A 6,701-nucleotide genomic window follows, 5' to 3' on the forward strand; every position below is an offset into this window, starting at 1 on the left:
GTTGAGATCAAGAAAGCCAGATGAAGGGAAGAGAGAGAAGCCAGAGTAGACAATTTGGGGAGAATGTGCAAAATTTAAGTGAATGAAAAGTGGGAATTTTAGTTAAGTTCTATCTGTGATGTGTGGAAAAGGGATGTGAGAGAAGGAATTTTAAGAAAGTATACTATGTGCCTAGACAGACTTCTACTGTGGAACATCTTCAGTAAAGATTTCAACTGTTTTCTGTGTTTGCGGGGATACCTGACTGGTGTTCCCTTTCTGAGACACCATTAAATAAACATGAGGCAATTCAGCTTTTTGTAGGTTTCATAACTCTCTTGTGGAATTCTGTTTCACACAGAAAAGACTAATCAAACCTGGACTCAAACACAGACCTGTCTGACCCCTCAAGTCCATGTCTCTTCCAACCATACAATAATGACTTCTAAATAAGCAAATAAAATATCCCTATGCTTTTCTCTGGCTCACACAGTTTTGAAAGTTTCCATTACTGCATCTTCACCAGCTTACTCATGTGGTTTTAGCTAGAGTCACATGAAACACCTGTATAATTTTCACAAATTTTATTCTGTAAGCTTGGCAAAGGAAAAAATAAAACAATTGAAATAATGTTAGAGAAAGAAAGCTCATCCCCCTATTGTGATTGCTTGTTATATCTGAACCAGTTATCCATAGAGAGAACCATGTGAGTGTACTTCCTAGATGTCTTAAGGATTTTTTTAGGGTAATTTTAATTATATTTGACTATAATGTTAGTGACTGATTTGACATTTGCAACTCCACAGAACCCTGAACCCAGTCAACAGATAGAGACAGAAGATGCCAACAATGCACTTGGGAAGGAGATAGGCTACCATGTCCTGGAACATAGTAAGTGCTCATTAAAGGTCTGTTAAATGGATGAATGATAAACAAACTTATAAATAGACAAATAAAGAGCCAAAAAACAACATGCACATAATGATTCAGTTCTAGTCACATCTCCAGGTTCTCAGTTGGTACCAGCAGCGTGAGAGCCAGTGATTTTTTAGCCGAGGAACTCAGTTGGCAGGGAGAGACCAAAGGCAAGGATTTCTTCATACTTTATTAGCTCCCTTTTCAGAATCCGGTAAAATGGCAACTACTTCTCCTTTTCCCATCCCCAACCTTATCCCCAGTTTCAACCTAATATCTTAATGCCACCGTTTAAATCTTTTAACCATCTTTTCCCATCAAAATTTATTATCCTAGGTTCTTTTTTGTCAGGGTTTCCTCTGGTAAAGTGGGATAAATGGTACCCCCTCTCCCTCCAAAATGTATGTTCATGTCCTAATCCCTGGAGCCTATGAAGGAGACTTTATTTGAGAATAGGGTTTCTGCAGATGTAATTACATTAAGGATTTTGAGATGAGATCATTCTGGGTTTAAGGGTGGACCCTAAATCTAATACCAGGTGTCCTTGTAAGAGAAAGGCAGAGGGCAATTTGAGACACAGAGACAGAAAGAAGGCAGTGTGAAGACAGAGACAGAGATTGGAGTGATGCATCTCCAAGTCAAGGAACACCAAGAATTTCTGGCACCCACCAGAAGCTAGGAGAAAGGCATGGAATGGATTCTCCCTTAGAACCTTCAGAAGGAAGCAATCCTGCCTACATCTTGGTTTTGAACTTCTGGCCTCCAGAAGCATAACAGACTACATTTCTGTAGTTTTAAGCCACCAAGTTTATGGTAGTTTTTTACACTAACCCTAGAAAACTGACACACTTGGGAAGTGCATTGTCCATCTCAGGCAAGTGTTAGTGATCAATTTATATTGCAACGTTCTTACCAAGGGAATGGTAGAGATAGAAACCTAGAAAAACCATCTCATATAACAAACATTTCAAAAGTGCTGGTGGAAGAAATATTTGTATGTGATGATTTCAGTTGCACCATCCAACTTGGATTGGATGGGCAACTGCCTCTGATAAGAGAAAAGAGAGAACTGCAGAGACAATACCATTTGAAATGCTCTGTAAGTGATCACTATGGAGGGCAGCTCAGATCCAGAACATGATCTTATTCATATTCATGTTACTTAGTAAAAGATACATATCTTATAGATGGCTTTAAGATAATTGGAATTTCCCCCATGACTTTGAAGCAATATTGATGTCTGTGTGTAAGTGAGTTATAGGCCTTAGCATTATAGGCACAAGCGTTCCCCAATGACATAAGTTTATAAACAGCCTCTTGCATCACTGCTGCATTCTTCCAGTAAGAACCAAATTATAGCATATACAAAATACAATCTTAACATCATAGAGCACTCTGTGAAAGCTAGATCAAATGCCTTTTCAAGGGAGTTTAGTTTCTATTGGTGAGGCTACTTTGATTCCCCTACATTTGTTATGCAGATGAATTGGTTTCATAGAATCATTAAACTTCAGGGCTCACAAGTTGAATCCAATCCTCCCACATTCCCATTCCACTGATGAGAAAACTGAGGCTTGCCTAAGAGCATATGCTGAGCTAGAGGTTAAGTCATTACCCTATGTATGTATTAGGTGGAAAATTATTCTGCTTACACATGGGAATTTCTTGAGTAGATCCTTGTAGGTGCTTGTCAGAAACATGTGGGCTTCCCTGGTCGCTGAGATGGTAAAGAATCTACCTGCAAAGCGGGTGAACTGGGTTTGATCCCTGGGTTGGGAAGATCCCTGAGAGGAGGGCATGGCAACCCATTCCAGTATTTTTGCCTGGAGAATTCCTGTGGACAGAAGAGCCTGGCAGGCTACAGTCCATAGGGTCACAAAGAGTCGGACACCACTGAGCGACTAAGCACAGCACAGCACAGGAAACATGTAGGAGTGGTGAGGAAAAATGAAGCACCAATCTAGTTGGCTAGATCAGTAATTAAATCTGTGGAGCAGAAACGTGATAGAGAAAGTCATCAGACTCCTTGCATGGCCCAATGGCAGAGTAGGGCCTAGAATCCTGGAGACTTTGATTCTCAAATTAGTACTATTTTCATTATGCTAGGCTGCCTCCCCTTCATTTATAATTTCTCATAGAATTATAGTAGCTTCTTAGGACTAGATTACCCAGTGACTCAAACTTTTATCCCACCGCAACATAAGTTATATAACCTCATTAGTAGAGTGGCTTGCCACCTACTCAGGTGGGGCAGAGGTCAAGGTCTGGATGAACCCCACCTGTGGGCTTAAATAGAGGGTAGGGGAGGGCCATGGAAAGTTAGATAATGCCCTCCTGGAATTCCAATCACTTTCTCCTCTTTTCTCTCTCTGAGTCACCAAGTTTGATGTTCCTTACAAATCGACAATGTGTGCCAAAGCAATTATTTAAAAGGGTTTTATGAATAACAACTTTCTAAAGTACAGACACTTTTTGGAGTTATCACACAATCATGCCAAGTCTCTGCAAAACTTGGTTGCCCTTAATGGACCATACCAATCTGGCTGAATACAAAATTTACCCAAATATACCCCAAATTGTTTTCGCTCTCTAAACAACTTATAAAAAGAAAAGCCAGCGATAACAACAGATATCCTGAATTATAAATATTTGAATATACATACTACAATTAGAATAATTACTGCTTAAGCACTGGTATGGATTTTGAGGTGAAAATAATGGATCCTTATAAACTGTGAGGACTGGAGATTTGTATACCTACTTTCCAGTAGTGTATTAATAAATGTTTAAAAGTCGGCTCTCCAAAAGAAAAAAAAAGGCTCTGATGTGCAGTACTTGCAATTTTCCATAGTGTAAATGCTCCTACTGTGGCTAATTTCAAGATACCAACATGACATCAACGAACAGGAAGTTGGAAAGAAATGCAGACAATTGACACTCAGGAGTTGTTACATGCTGGCTCCAGCCACCAACCTTTTCTAAAAATGTACATGAAAGATGTTTACAATGTGCCTTCTATCTGACTCAGAAGGTCTACTCTTAGGAATGTATTCTCAGAAATAGTAAAAGAAATCTAAAGAGAGGTATTTGCAGGAATATTTGCCACAAACTTGTTTATATCATTAAAAATTTGAAGAAACTCATTGCTCATAGATAATGGATCACTATAAGTAAAATAATATCATTAAAAAAAACATTTACAGGTATATATGAGAGGCAGGTTCAACCCCTGGGTCTGGAAGATCCCCTGGAGAAGGGCATGGAAACCCACTCCAGTATTCTTGCCTGGAGAATCCCATCAGGGGCAGGCTACTGTCCATAGGGTCACATAGAGTTGTATACGGCTGAAGAGACTTAGCATGTACACACATGCATATATACATACATAGAACTCTGGAAGACATGAACATTATACTGTGATAAGGAAAAAGTTATGTTAGGAATATAGTAAAAACATGATCCTCCACTTGCCAATGCAGGAGACATGGGTTTGATCCCCGGTCTGGGAAGATTCCCACGTGCCACAGAGCAGCTAAGCCCATGCACAACTGTTGAGCCTGTGCTCTAGAGCCCGTGCTCCACAAGAGGAGAAGCCCGTGTACCGCAATTAGAGAGCAGCCGCCATGCTCCTCATCTAGAGGAAAGCCAGAGTAGCAACAGAGATACAGCACAGCCAAAAATAATTTAATTTAATTTTTAAAAATGTTATGATTCTATTTTTTGTTTGGTTTTTACATAAATGAGTGTTTGGCAAAAATTGTCATCTACCAGTATCTATTTTCTCTTTCCTTCTTAGTTAATACTATCTCTGATGGCTAACTGGGCTAAGGGCCACATAAAGAAAATATTTCCCCACCTCCCTTGTAGCTAACATGACTAAATTCTGACCAATAGGTTGCGTGTGTGTGTGTGTGTGTGTATCCTAGGTCGCTTCAGTTATGTCCAACTCCTTGAGACCCTATGGACTGTAGCCTGCCAGGCTCCTCTATCCATGGGATTCTCCAGGCAAGAATACTGGAGGGGGTTGCCATGCCCTCCTCCCGGGGATCTTCCTAACTGAGGGACTGAACCCTCATCTCCTGCTGCTCCTGCATTGTAGGCAGATTCTTAAGTGCCACTAAAGGGAGTGGTGTGTTTTCTTCACCCCATCCCCTTCCCCACTGCTGCAGGCTGGAATAGATATGATGGTTAAAGATCAGGTATCCTTCATAGACTTAGTTGGAAACCTGTACACAGAATAAGGGAACAATAAAATCAGGGGATCCTGGGTCCCTGGACAGTTTATCTTAAGAGTCTGTTTATGAGATAAACCTAATTGTGATATATATGCATATTTTGGCATTGAATAAATCTAGAAGGATGTACAGCTGAATTGACAGTAGTTATCTCTAACTATAACTAGAGATAACAGTTCTGTGGTTTTATTTATTGTCTTTTTATTCACCTATATTTTCTAATCCATATGCTCTATAAAAATATATATTTCACTTGGTACAAGATGAAGGGATAGAGGACTTCCTAGGTGGCTCAGCTGGTAAAGAACTTGCCTGCCAATGCAGGAGATGTAGGAGACACGGGTTCAATCCAAGTCGGGAAGATAACCTGAAGGAGGTCATAGCAATCCACTCCAGTATTCTTGCCTGGAGAATCCCATGGACAGAGGAGCCTGGCAAGTTAAAGTCCATGGGATCACAAAGAGTCTGATACAACTGAGGCGACTTAGCACACACGCACACTCAAAGGAAGGGAGAGAATGCGTAATTAAGACTTTCGATAAAAGAATCTCACTGAAGACATAAATACAAAGGGTATGCATTATACAAAGGGCAGAAAACCTAGAGTTTCAAGTGCTTCAGTGCATCAACACCATTCCCTCCTCTCAAAGAGAAGGTGAAGAGTGAATAGTGAAAAGGGTAGCTCTTAGTTTAAACACTGGCCAAATTTTTATTCTTACCAACAAATGTTTCCCCCAAAGTTCAGACTTAAAACGATGCTTTTTTGTTGTTAAGATGTCATCAGGCAAGTAGCACCAGTCTATGCAGAAAGCACTTCATTCACCTCTGGAAGAAGCAGATTTCATGGGTAGATGGTGTACGACAGCTATGAGAAACCTGTAACTGACTACTTAAAGACGATGGAATTAACAGTCCCCTATCAGAAAGCCAAGACCAGGCAGTAAACATATTAAACCCCACTGACACTCTCAATACTGTCAAAACTATCGACAGTGAGCACTTAAGGAGAACCTCTAGAGACAAAGGAAGAAGCACACTGTGACTCCTGTGATGACAGCATCACTGTCAGCCTCTAGATTCTCCAGTTAGGAAATTCTGAGGGCACCAGAACCTCCAGAATTCACAGGATCACTTGAATCACATGCATTCTTAGAAGCAAACATTTCTGAGATTAACTACTATCTCTGCCACATACCAGCTGGGCTAATTTTTGTTGTTGTTAACTTAATTAATATGTTTGATTTCTTAGAGCAATTTAGGTTTACATAAAAATTGAACAGAAAACACAGTTCTCATATACTCCCTCCCCAGTTCCAGAGTGTCCCCTATTATTAACATTTTTGCATTAGTCTGGTATATTTGTTACAGTTGATGAATCAACACTGATAAATTATTATTAATGAATTTATCATGTAAATAGAGTTCACTCTTGGTATAGTACAGTTCTACGGGCTTTTCCACATGCATCATGACATGTAACTACCATTATAGTATCATACAGAATAGTTTCACTGCCCTAAAAATTATCTGTGCTCTGCCTGTTCATCCATTCCTTCCTCTAACTCCAGGCAG

Source organism: Giraffa tippelskirchi, chromosome 1 (assembly GCF_054371585.1).
Source record: "Giraffa tippelskirchi isolate mGirTip1 chromosome 1, T2T-mGirTip1v1.2.pri, whole genome shotgun sequence".
NCBI classification, from domain to species: Eukaryota; Metazoa; Chordata; class Mammalia; order Artiodactyla; family Giraffidae; genus Giraffa; species Giraffa tippelskirchi.